The sequence below is a fragment of the Chiloscyllium plagiosum genome, chromosome 22 (assembly GCF_004010195.1).
Source record: "Chiloscyllium plagiosum isolate BGI_BamShark_2017 chromosome 22, ASM401019v2, whole genome shotgun sequence".
Classification (NCBI taxonomy): domain Eukaryota; kingdom Metazoa; phylum Chordata; class Chondrichthyes; order Orectolobiformes; family Hemiscylliidae; genus Chiloscyllium; species Chiloscyllium plagiosum.
The window spans coordinates 45,319,250-45,333,601 of NC_057731.1; positions in this window are offsets into that span (position 1 = coordinate 45,319,250).

Genomic DNA, 14,352 nt, shown 5'->3' on the forward strand with positions numbered 1-14,352 from the left:
GCGTGATGGATCACACGATAAAAGACCAACCTCTTGTGCGGTGAGTACGTGATCGTCAAGCTCAAGTCAAGCATAATACAGAACAACCTCAATTATCTGAACGAGATGAGTGGGGAGTATTTTGTTCGCATAACTGATTGTTCGGATAACTGATCTGATCATAAACAAAGGAAACCATACTGAACATAATTACATTAAAACAAGCACGTTTACAGAGTTTTATTTCATTTAATCAATAAAATGTGCACAAACACTGGATATTGCTTAAAAATCCATGATATTTTATAAATAAAATAACTTTCTGACTAGAGTTTAACTGAAGTCTGTGAAATTTTTTGCTGACACTTCCCTCGGTTTTATCCTGGTCCTCAACAGCAGCTGGCATCTTTCTGTTCGGTGTCATCCGACTGTCCAGACTAACCAAGTGTTGTCCCTTCCTCCTCAGTGACCGCCAAGCCCTAAGAGAGAGAGAGAGAGAGAGGCACAAAATACAGGGGGAACGTGAGAGAGAGGGAAGATTTTTTCGCAGAGTTCAGTTTCCGTCCTCTCATCAATTTTTATTTAGGAGGGAAGTGTTTTATCGTGTTTCCTCCTGTCAAGTTTTCCTCCTGTTTATTTTCACGTGTGCTAACACACTTTGATTTGTCTTCCCCATCAAAAAAATGTTACATTAAATTTTCTTGTCAGCTGAAAGATATTGAACTATTTTTTGTTTGGGAAAAAAGTCGTCATGGGATAATGGAAAAAAAAGCAAGGGAAACGAAAAGTGCGAGCGCATTTTTTGACTTAACTGTCTGGAGAATGAGCTGACGAAAAACGTTGTTGGGTTTGCAAAATGGAGTGAGTTAATTTTGAGAGGGAATCTTGCTGTTACAGCACACAGCTCGGGCTTGCACATATGTTGTTCTTGTGTGTTTACAGTCACAAACTTTTGTCCTCAGGGGCAATTAGTATTGGAGAGCCTTTTTATAAAAAGGGACCTTCAGCTCTTGTTTGGATAATCTGAAATTTGGATAATTGATGTTCGGATAAACGAGGTTGTTCTGTATATACTTCAACCACTATATTGTTACAGGTAGCACATGAGAAATAAGCATAGGAACGGGAACCCATATGGAATGTTGAGTTGCGTTTAGCAGCATGGTAGACTCCAACCTCGGTTTCTATTGGTAAGGGTTATGGTGGTTGAAGCAACGTCACCATGGTGTTGTCAGAAAAGCTGAAATGAGGTGGTCATGACAACCCATGAGTAAAAGGCTGGTGAAGATGAAGATGCCTTGCGTGGAGGACTAAGACAAGGCAGTCAGCACAACTAACAATTTAAAAATAAATAAACTAAATAAATAGGGAGAAATGAGCAAATACAAAATGAAAAATGGAAAGAAAAGACACAAATGTTATAAACTGCACTAGAACAACAAAAAAAAAATCAACAAATGCAAAAACAAAATTCGTTCCAAAACTAACATAATCAAAGCACAAGAAAAAAACTTGAAAATTGTACAAACGTTATAAAACTGGGGAATATTTTATACATGGGAGAAATAGCTGAATACAAAAAAAATTATAATGAGAAATGGAAAAATCACAAAAGAACAATTCATAGTTAAAAAAAAGTTGAACAAACATTACAGAACATTTTATGCCCAATGGTAAATAAGATTCACTATGGCTAGTCAAATATTTACAATGTTTCAATGAGCTCGGAGAGACCGTAAGTTTGAGTGAGGCCTCCACACATGTATCCTGGTCTGTTTGGTGGCTTGTGGGTGTTGTTCCCGACGATGGTTACGATTCCTGCTGAGGTACATCTTGATTACGTTTGGCGCGGTCATGGTTGTCCTGGAGAGGGATCAAGGTCATTTCTGTTGTTATCCTCGTTTAATCGCTGAATAGTTTTGAACTAATGAAATACCTATGATGCATAAGCCCTAACCCTCCCTGACATTTTTTTCAAAACAAATAAATAAAATAAGCATAGGAACCCCATATGGAATGTTGAGTTGGGTTTACCTGCCTGGTAGGCTCCAACCTCGGTTTCTAATGGTAGGGGTTACAGTGGTTGAAGCAATGTGACCATGGTGTGGTCAGGAAAGACTGAAATGAGGTGGTCATGCGTTAAAGGCAAGTGAAGATGAAGATGCCTTGCCTGGAGGACTAAGACGAGGCAGTCAGCACGACTAACAATTTAAAAATAAGTAAAAGTGAAAGGCGATCTCAAGAGACCAATCAGAGGGAAATGGGTCTGGGTGAGTTACTCTTCAGAGGGTCGGTGTGAACTTGTTGGGCCAAAGAGCCTGTTTCCACATGTAGGGAATCTAATCTAATCTAAATCTAAACAAAAGTGAGTGGGCAAGCGAAGAAGTGTAATCCGGTTAATCCCACCAGCATGCACAGAAATAAGAGCTGGAAGGTGTGTGAGGTGCAGGCGTGTTTGGACCATTGTAAACAGTTGCACCTTGCCTTGGGTGGCTGTCAGGAGCTGTTTCATCACCTGGCTTAGTGAATGAGTGCATATGTCAAATCAGCACCCAAACAGTCATCAGTGTGTTGTGAATCCTGTCTGTGGGGGTGTGGCCATATTAAATCCTCCCGGTTCCAATATTTCTGCCTGGTCGCTCCCTCTAGTGGTGACGCCCGGAATTACCATTTGACAGTCTGAGTTTGTCTGTTCTTCTATGGTCCGTACTAGCCTTTTTGTAGTGTCACATTTTCATGGGGCAGGTATGTCACCTGGGGTGTGCATTATAGTGAATCAGGGATGTGCGGTCTGCCAATCTGTCAGGGAGGTTATCGGAGGTTATCGGGGAGTTATGTCATGTCTAGCCTATCAGGAAGGTGTGACATATCCGTGTTGTTAGTCGGTAATGACTCATTCCAATCTGTTAAGAGAGTCTCCTACTGAGTCACTGCAAGTGTTTGGGGGTCCATTGGATGTCAAAACTGCTGTCGATGGCAGTGATGGAAGTGTATCATTTTCGTCAGGGGATGGTGTTCTGAGGATGTGTCATGTGGTGTCCTTGGTCTTGTAATTTGTTCTAGAACAGTGTCATCCATCAAAAAGTGTGCTTCTAGAAAAGCACAGCCGGTCAGGCAGCATCTGAGGAGCAGGAGAGTCGACGTTTTGAGCATGAGCTCTTCACCAGGTTTAACCTGGTACAAGTCTTCCTCCCATTAGCAAACAGAACCGGTGCAGTTCAATATCGAGTGATGCTGTAGGCTGTTTCTTTAAGCCTGCTTTCAACATTTGGAGTGTACTTTCTGCCAGACCATTGGATGATGGATGATGGTGTGGAGCTGTCTGAACATGTGGAAAACTTGAATATTCTGCTGCTAAATGACGTCCTGTTGTCCGTGACCAATACTTCTGGGTGACCATATGTTGCAAATGATGCTCACAGCTTTTCAGTCATCATCCCTGAGTTTGCTGAATGAACTCTATGCACATCCAACTACTTTGAATTGGCATCCATAATGATCAAGAACATTGAGCCCATGAAAAGACCTTCATAGTCAATGCGTAAGCAAGTCTAAAGCTTATCTGGCCATTCCCATGAATGTCAGGGGTGTTGTTGCTGATGGTAATTTTTGTCCTTGTTGGCATTTTGGCATTGCCCCACCAACTATGTCAGCACCCAATCCTGGCCACTAGATATAACTTCTTGCCAACATATTTGTTTTGGAAACCCCTGGATGACCTGGTGGAGTTCAGCCCCTATCTGGTGTTGCTCCCCATAATAATATACTGTCCTCTATGGTGGTCTGGCCTCAGTGAGTCCAGAAAGGTTTAAATTCTGATTGTGATGGCCCTTCTGTTTCTCCTATTATCATCAGCTATTTTAGTTTGGCCAGGACAGGACCTTTTTGTGTCCACAGTCAGATTTTGTCAACAATGATTGGAACAGTATCCAGAAAGTTTAAACCATTATGGACTCTTCACTCCAGCACACCTCCTCCATTACCTGCTCCACTGCTGTAAACCCCACCCCCTCTAAATGCAATAAAGACAGAGTCCCCCTTGTCCTCACCTCTCACCCCACTAGCCTCTGCATCCTCCATATCATCCTTAAGCACTTCCGTGAACTCCAATTAGACCCCACCATCAAGAACATCTTCCCTCCCCACCCTTCTCTGTCTTCTGCAAGGACAGTGCTTGGTTTGTGTCACTCTCCCCACTTAACCCCCCGAACCCCCCCGCAACCAAAAAAGATGGAAGACCTGCCCGTACACAGCCCATTCACCTCCATCCAGGGCCCCAACACAGTCCTTCCAGGTGAGACAGAGGTTCACCTGCCTCTCCTCCAACCTTGTTTACTGTATCCGGCGCTCCCAATGTTGTCTTCTCCACATCAGTGACCATTCAGGGCATGTTTCGCCAAGCATCTCAGCCGGGCCCACAGGGGCTGACCTGAACTCTCAGTCACTGCCCATTTTAATTCCCTTTCCCACTCCCTTTTTCCATTACCATCCTCAGTCTCCCCCATTGCCACAGCGAATCAGACTGCAACTTGCAGGAACAACACCTCGTCTTCTGCCTGGGCAGTCTACAGCCTGAAGGACTCAACAATGAGTTCTCCAATTTCAAATAACCTCCCTTCCCAACCCATGACTCCCTTTCCAGCCCCTTCCTCCTCCCTGCCATTCCTCAGATTGACCCTCCCTTCCAGCCACTAACTGGATTCGTCCCTCCCATCAACCAACCAGGTCGTACCCATTACCTGGGTTCACCTATCCCTACCTCACCAGCCCTCCCCCACCCTCTCCCACAACGCCCTTGTTTATCTGCAGCTCTCCTTACCCCCACCCCCAGTCCTGAAGAAGGGTTACACCCGAAACGTTGACTTCTTCACCTTCTAATGCTGCCTGGTTTCCTGTGTTCTTCAAGCTTCCTGTTTGTCTACTTTAGAGTTCATCATCTGCAGATTTTTAGCTCTTCCAGGGAAGCCATGACAAGTGCAATTCTGCCAGTGTGAGGCAGCTCAAGGCATTTACCACTTGGCCTCCTGAACTGTGTTCCAACTTGTAATTGCATTCACCGAGAACAAAGACCCACTGCTGAATTCGACCTGAAGCTGTGGGTGGCACACCCTTGCCTTCTTTAAGTAGCCCTAACAGAGATTTGTGGTTTGTTACTATTACAAATTTATACCTGTAAAGGTATTGGTGGAACTTTCTCACACCAAAGTGGACTGCCAAACCTTCTTTCTCTATTTGGGCATCCAGGAATCATACACTATTGGGTGGCGGGTGGTGGGGTTCCTCTCTGTTAGCCCACCAGTCACCGACACTACCGTACAGGGATGGATCATGGATCAGGGATTGTAATGGGCCAACATGTTAGGTGCTTTTTCACTTCCCTAAAGACTAGGTCTTGGCTATGTGACCATTTCCAAGGCTAAACCTTTCTCAATAGCAGATGGAAGGGTACCAAGGTGGAGGCCAGGTTATGTATGAATTTTCCATAATGCTTCACCACCCCAAGGAAAGACCGAAGCTTTGGTAGAGATGTGGGAGCCGGAGCACCTTTGATCACCCTCACTTTATCTTCCAACAGGTGTAACTTGGTCTTGTCAACTCTGTAACTCAATTAGTCACTTGGGCAGCCTGGAACACACATTTTTCTCTACTAAGGTGTATACCTGCCTAGGAGAGACATTTGAGCACTATGTCCAAGTTCTCCAAATGCTCTTCATTGGTCTTCCTGGTTATTAGCATGTCATCAAGATAAATTGCACTGGGGTAGACCTTGTAAAATGTTCTCAGTCATCTACTGGAAAAGGGCGCAGGCTGATAATATCCCAAATGGCAGTCTTGGATTGACATAAATCCTATGGTTATTGATTGCAGCATACTTTTGAGTCTCTTCATCTAGTCGCAATTGCATGTACACATGACTTATGTCCGGCTTCGTGAAGAACAGCTTTGCGTATAAGTCCTCTGTGGGACGGGATTAGTATTTATCCAGCTGCGAGAAGCGGTTGACTGTTTGCTTAAACCCCCCCACAAAGGCTTCACAATCAATACAACCGGTGCTGCCCGTCCTGCAAACTGGGCTGGTTTGATGATTCCTTCACTTTCCAGCCTCCTGATTTCTGCCTCTACTTTCACCTATTAGGCAAATGGCACTGGGCAGGCCTTGCAGAATTGCTTCCTGGTCAATGATGTGGAGGTGCTGGTGTTCGACTGTGGTGGACAAAGTTAAAAATCACACAACACCAGGTTATGGTCCAACAGGTTTATTTGCAAGTACTAGCTTTGGAGTGCTGCTCCTTCATCAGGTAACTAGTGGGGTAGGATCATAGGACACAGAATTTATAGCGAAAGATCACAGTGTCCTGATATGATATGTTGAACAAACCCAGATTGACAAGTGACAAATGACCAGTATGGAAACAGGCCATTTGGCCCAACAAGTCCACGCCCACCCTCCGAAGAGTAACCCACCCAGACCCATTCTCCTACCCTATATTTACCACTGATTAATGTACCTAACAACATGGGCAACTTAGCATGGCCAGTTCACCTGACTATCTTTGGATTGTGGGAGGAAGGTAGAGCACATGAAGGAAACCCACGCAGACACAAGGAGAACGTGTAGACTCCACACAGAGAGTCGCCCGAGGCTGGAATCAAACCCAGGTCCCTGGCGCTGTGAGGCAGCAGGTGTTAACCACTGAGCCACCGTGCCACTCAGTGCTGTAAATCTTTCATCTTTTAGAATGGGTTGCAGATTTTGGTTCATTAGTAAATAAATCCCAGAACTTCTTTCAAGTCACATTCTCGAGATAATATAAGGTTTTATAACAAAAATGACATCTCAGCTCAGACAATGCAGTAAAGGTATGAGGTTCGAGTCTGTCTGTATCCCAATCTTCAGTTAGACTGGCTCTATTTCCAAAGTATGAATTTACAAAATGTTACATGGACTGACTGTCTGCAGATTGTGTGCTTTTTGAACAAAATAGAATGTATCTATAATTACAATTAGCATTGATAAGTTCTGATTTGGACGTTGCTAAGCAACTTTAATGTTGTAGACCACATGTAGTTGATCTTTCCAGAGTGTGTACTCTCCTGGATACTGGCCTGTGAACTCTCTTAACCAAGTCAGGCCTCTTGGGACCCCTTTGCTGTCTCGAGTCTACATACTGGCAGAAACTACAATGGTTTGCCAACCCAGATCCTGAAGAATATTTTAGCCATTTGGCTGAGCCTTGGCCTTGTTTTGGGGTTTTGCCGTGGTCTGACCTAGAGTCCCTCTGTTCAGTATTTGTCCTGCATGACGCCATGTGATTGCCTTCACTCAAGTGGTGTTCTCCAATCTCAGTGGGACAGGTGAGGGTGTCCACTTCCATTGGGATGCCCTGTACCTCACATGCTTTACTGGCTGCAGTTTCTAATGACAAGGCCAGTTGTAGTGTCTGTTTGAAGTCCTGGTGGACTTCAGCTCGTAGGTGCTTCTGCATTGTTACGTCATTAATCCCACACACCAAACAGTCTCTCAGCATCTCAATCAGGATTAACCCAAAATTACGTGCCTTTGCCAGTCGTCTGAACATCGTCAAAAATCCCAATATAGATTCCCCTGCTTCTCGAAAAGCCGAATGAAAATGATAGCCTCTCAGAATTAGAGGAGGCTTGGGGTTATAATAGCCCTTAACTAAATCTGTCAGCTCTTGAAAGGTTTTAGCATTTGGTGCCTCAGGGAAAGTTGGGCTCCAAATAATCCAGTCACCACAGTTAGTGACCACCACGCGCAGAGGAATGCTTGGACAATACTCAGAATTGTAACATGGCACTTAACATCAGATTCAAAATAGTATCAATACTGGGGACATTTCACTGTCAGACTGTGACTCGGAGGACTGGGGCAAGGGACCTCTCTTGGTTTGGGTTTTGTGAGACTGGGGCTGTGCTAGGAGTCCCAGATGGGCAGACAGCAGTGAGATTCAGTTGTTAAATATGTCTAAAGTAGTTTAAGCTAGTAGAGTCGCTCATTGGTTTGCACATATCCAAATGAGATCAAGCTAACAAATTTGTGGTAAATCAAAACACAAATGTCCTCTTGTATTTATTTTGATGAGAATTTAATGAATTCATGAGGTGCCTTCAGCCTAACAATACAGTGACTCGGTGGCGGATTTTGTTTATAATGTTCTTGTGATGGTTTGTTTCATCAAAGGCACGATAAAAAGGTAAATTGTTACTGTTCAAAAGTCTGCAGGAAGCGATGATACTTTGGTTGACAATTCATCATAATGGCCATAAGGTAGTGCTGCAACAGTTTCCAATGTGAAGCTGATGGCCATCCAGTAATAACTAAAAATGCTTCATGTTTCCATCAAGTGTCTCCAGGGCTCCCACTGCTGGTGATGCTGTGTAATGTCCGTCTTTCATATCGAGATCCATCACAAATGGTCTTGCTGGTTTTGGCGTTCAGCTTTCATTTCCTAAGTGCCTAGCTCCAATTTTGTACTTGTTTTGCAAACAAAAAAATGCATTGATTCCAGCTTCTCTTTCTTGTAGTGCAGGCACCTGGTCTGCGAATTTTAGCCAGGTCCAGGTTTGCTTTCTGTCCTGAACTCTCCAGAACTCTTGTAAATGTCTTCAGAAGAGAATAATTTGCAGCAATATAAAACACTGTGTGAAAGTGTGGTGGCCGTAAATTTAGTCAGGTAATGGCTAAGTCACCATAATCCATGTATTTATTAGTGGGAGATGACTAGCAGTGAATTTAACCTGAAGGTCACTTTGTCTTAGGTAAGGGGAGGTTGAAAAAGTGGTACCTTAGACAACACAAGAATTAAATCTATGCTATTAGTGTTACACTATATTACAAACCAGCTGTCCAGCCATCTCTGCTAACCAGCCTCCAGTTTCAAAGCAGCCCTTTCAGGGATTAGATTGTCATAGCATCCTCAAGTAGCAATTTATGAAAGTTTGTGTACAAATTAAATCTACAATAAACCCTGATCACTTGGCTACTTTGATTTCCATGAGTGTGCAGTCCTACATAGACATCACAGTCTGGTAATGAGATTTGGATTATGGATTTAAAAAAATAAAATATTCTTTCATGGATGTGGATATTGCTGACTGACCAGCATTTATTGCCCATCCCTTAGGGCCTTGAGAAGATGGTGGTGAGTTGCCTTTTTGAATTGCCGCAGTTCATGTCTGGCAGAGCCTCAATGCCCTTAGAAAGGTAATTCCAGGATTTTGACCCAACAGCAAAGAAATTACAGCAATATATCTCCAAGTCAGGACGGTGAGTGGCTTGGATGGGATGTTGCAGGGGATTTTGTTCACATATAACTGCTGCCCTTGTCCTTCTAGATAGAAGTGGTCATAGGTTTAGAATATGTTGTCTAAGGATCTTTGGTGAATTTCTGCAGTGCATCTTGTAGATAGTACACACTGCTGCTACTGAATGTTGGTGATGGAGGGAGTGGAGTCTTATGGATGTAATGCCAATCAAGTGGGCTGCTTGATGGCTCCTGGATGGAGTCAAGCTCCTTGTGTGTTGTCGAAGCTGCACCCATCAAGGAAAGTGGGGAGTATTCCACTAACCTCCTGACGTGCCCCTCGTAGATGGTGGAGAGACTTTGGGAAGTCAGGAGGTGAGTTATTTGTCACAGTATTCTGAGGCTCTGACCTGGTCTTGTAGCCACTTGTGTTTTAGTCAATGGTAACCGCTAGGATATTGACAGTGAGGATTTCAATGATAGTCAGGGGACAGTGGTTAGATTGTCTCTTGTTGGGGATGGTCATTGCCTAGTATTTGCATGGTTCAAGTATTACTTACCACTCAGACAGAAACTTCCAGCAAGTTGGCAGAGTGAGAGGAAATCTGAGTTTTTTTTTAATTTGCTGAGAAATAGGTTTAGGAATCCAGTCCTGGTGGAAAATCCTGTTTGTATGCGTGGGTGTACTGATCTTTGAAAATGGCTGTATCAACAGGTGTTATTGACTATCTGGAGTGAGACCAAATAAAGTCAGCTATACTGGACCCCTATATCAACCATCTCTGAGACTTGTTGATGTCACCGGGACTATTTCAACAAGAACAATGCTTAAATATATGACATCTGGTATATGAAGAGAGACTGGATTGTTTAGAATTATATTCACTGGAGTTTGGAAGAATTAGGGAGCTAATAGAAACCTCCAAAATTCTAACAGGACTTTACAGGGTAAATGCAGGATACATGTTCCCAACAAGAGGGTCCAGAACCAAGGTTAACAGTCTCAGGATGGGGGGGGCGGGGGGGGGTGGGGGGGGGGGGTAGACCATTTAGGACTGACATGAGGTGAAATTTCTTCTTCTCAACACTGAGAGTGGTGAGTCTGTGGAATTCTCTGTCACAGAAAGCGGTTGAGGCCAAAACATCGAATGTTTTCAAGAAGTTGGATCTAGTTCTTAGGACTAAAAGAATCACGAGTATGAGGCAAAAACTGATCCAGTTTGGCCATTCCATTTATTCAACGCCAGTGACAAATCCAGAAGCTAATGGCTATATGATGGAAAATATAAGCCCCAGACATCCAATAGTTCACTTATCATCATGACATGAGAAGTTGTTCTGAAGCCATCTATAAAATGAATTCAGATGGACAAAATCGATTAATGTTCACAGGATGGAGTTTTACTTCTTAAGAATAGCAACTGTCAATAAATGAAAGAACATTTTTCAATAACCCCTTAAATTATGAACTGATATGGCATTGTACATTACATCTTTTATTCTAACGGCATTTGAAAACAGCATGGGCCTTCTGGCTTCATCCTCGACTATGCTCCCATGCATCAATATGTCATCCATATGGTTTACGACACCTTCTAAACCTTGTAACATATTAGAAATGATCTACTGAAAAATTTTCCAGGCTGAGGTAATCTCGAATGGCAGTCTATTGAATCAAAATCTTCAGAAGAGTGTTGTAAATATGGGAAGCAGTTCTTGATTGTTCCTGTAATAGGACCTACCAAAACCCCCAATTCTACTTTAAGTTCTACTTTAAAAGAATTTGGCTAAACTCTTGTTGACTGTATACAAAAGGTCGATTTCAGTCACTACCACCACGCTGAACTAGCTACTAGGTTAGTACATCTTCTGATGGACCCATTGGAACTGGGCAAAGTAATCATCCCCAAATACTACTCGGTTCGTTTGCTCACCAGGGAAGTGATGCTCATTTTGGAAACTTTTTTCAAATAGCTTCTGAATTTGATTTATTAATGGACGTGGAATCTTCCTGGATTTTTAGAGACATTACAGCTTAAGCTCCTTCTTTATTGATTTGAATAATGAATTTGTCTAATGTTGTGAAAAATATAGGTTATCCCATCTCAAATGAACCTTTACTGTTGGGCTTTTGCAGTTATTTGATCTTTTGAGTAATGTTGATGGTAAAGCACATTTTCTCACTCAAGTTTCCTGGTTATTCATTATTTTTGCATTCTCTGCTATCTCACAACCTTTATGTTACATTTAAATGTAACACATCTTTAACAATGAAAGTTAAGCCTTCTTCATCTTAGTAGCTTCATGTCTGTAGCTCGTAGCTTCTGTTTTACAGCCATGGCATTTGATCCCATCAGATAGTGACACTCGTCCCTGTATCAAGTTTAAAATTAATACGATGATGATTGACAGAATCCATCTGTGTCAATCTTGATTCAGATGAATCATCGAGAGATTCATAGAACATGGAACATTACAGCGCAATACAGGCCCTTCGGCCCTCAATGTTGAGCCAACCTGTGGAACCAATCTAAAGCCCATTTAACTTAAAGTATTCCATTCTCGGGCATATGCTGACCCAATGACCATTTAAATGCCCTTAAAGTTAGTGAGTCCACTACTTTTGCAGGCTGTGCATTCCACGTCCCTACTACTCCCTAAGTAAAGAAACTACCTCCGACATCTGTCCTATATCTATCACACCTCAATTTGAGGCTATGCCCCCCTTGTGCTAGCCATTATTATCCAAGGAAAAAGGCACTCACTGTCCACCCTAAGATTATCTTATATGTCTCAGAGAAGTCACCTCTCAACCTTCTTCTCTCTAACAAAAATAGCTTCAAGTCCCTCAACCTTTCCTTGTATGACCTTCCCTCCATACCACACAACATCCCATTAAATCTCCTCTGAACCCTTTCCAAAGCTTCCACATCCTTCCAATAATGTGGTGACCAGAACTGCATGCAATATTCCAAGTGTGGCCGTATCAGAGCTTTGTACAGCTGCAGCGTGACCTCATTGTTTCGAAACTCAATCCCTCTACCAATACAATGCAAACACACTGTCTGCCTTCTTAACAGCCCTATCAACCTGGGTGGCAACTTTGAAGGATCTATGTACATGGACACTAAGATCTCTCTGCTCACTTACACTACCACGAATCTTACCAATCGCCCTGTACTCTGTATTCTTGTTACTCCTTCTAAAATGAATCACCTCACACTTTTCTGCATTAAACCTCACCTCTCAGCCCAGCTCTGCAGCTTATCTATGTCCTTCTGTAACCAACAACATCCTTTGCACTATCTCCAACTCTACCGACCTTAGTGTCATCCGCACATTTACTAACCCATCCTTCTGCGCCCTTATCCAGGTCATTTATAAAAATGACAAACAGCAGTGGACCCAAAACAGATCCTTGTGATACACCACTAGTAACTGAACTCCAGGATGCACATTTCCCATCAACCACCACCCTCTGTTTTCTTTCAGCTAGTCAATTTCTGATCCAAACCGTTAAATCACCCTCAATCCCATGCCTCCACATTTTGTACAGTAGCCTACCATGGGGAACCTTATCAAACACCTTACTGAAATCCATATACACCACATCAACTGCTTTACCCTCACCCACTGTTTGGTCACATTCTCAAAGAACTCAATAAGGTTTTTGAGGCATGACCTACCCTTCACAAAACCTTGTTGACTATCCCCAATCAACTTATTCCTATCGAGATGATTATAAATCCAATCTCTTATAACCTTTTCCAACACTTTACCCACAACTGAAGTAAGGCTCACTGGTCTATAATTACCAGGGCTGTCTCTACTCTCCTTCTTGAACAAGGGAAAAACATGTGCTATCCTCAAGTCTTCTGGTACTATTCCTGTAGACAATAACGACATAAAGATCAAAGCCAAAGGCTTGGCACTCATCCCTAGCTTCCCAGAGAATCGCAGGATAAATCCCACCTGGCCCAGAGGATTTATCTATTTTTACACTTTTCAGAACTGCTAACACCTTCTCCTTGTGAACGTCACTCCCATCTAGTCTAGTAGCCTGTTTCTCAATATTCTCCTCGACAACATTGTCTTTTTCCAGTGTGAATATTCATTTAACATTTTCCCTATCTCCTCTGACTCCATGCACAACTTCCACTACTGTACTTGATTGGCCCTAATCTTACTCTAGTCATTCTTTTATCCCTTATATACAGATAGAAAGCTTTAGGATTTTCCCTGATCCTATTCACCAACAACATCACATGTCCCCTCCTCACTCATCTTAGCTCTTTCTTTAGGTCTTTACTGGCTACCTTGTAACTCTCAAATGCCCTAACTGAATCTTGACATCTCATCCTAACATAAGCCTTCTTTTTCCTCTTGACAAGAGATCGAACTTCCTTAATAAACTACGGCTCCGACAACTTCCTTCCTGCCTGACAGATACATACTTATCAAGGACACACAGTAGCTGTTCTTTGAATAAGCTCCACATTTCTATTGTGTCCATCCTCTGCAGTTTCCTTCCCCATCCTATGCATCCTAAATCTTGTCAAATTGCATCGTAATTCCTCGAGTATTTAGGTAGTGGTGGCAGTTAGAATGCATCAACATCTTTGTATGCATAAGAATTTGGATTTTTGTTGCTCTGAAACTGTGTCTTACCTCTGCACATATTCTGGAAGTGATGTACAATTCTACAGATGTAGCATTCTTCTGTCATAACTGGTTGCTATCTCTGTTCAGTGCTATGCTACAGTACTGAGACTGACTTTTCACAACTGCCCACTATTTGTGTTGGCATGTCATGGGTATCACTAGAGTGCTGACCCTATAAAGTGACTGTTGTTGTCCTGCGCTATTTTTGAAATAAACTTCTGTGGCTGCAGCTGTAACAATCCTTCCCAAAATCTGCAGTTTAAATCAGGTACCTCATGATCTTATCACCATCTCAAAGTACCCAGGTTGACAGGGTTGTTAAGAAGGCATGCAGTGTTTTAGCTTTTATTAATAGAGGGATCGAGTTCCTGAACCATGAGGTTATGCTACAGCTGTACAAAACTCTAGTGCGGCTGCACTTGGAGTATTGTGTACAGTTCTGGTC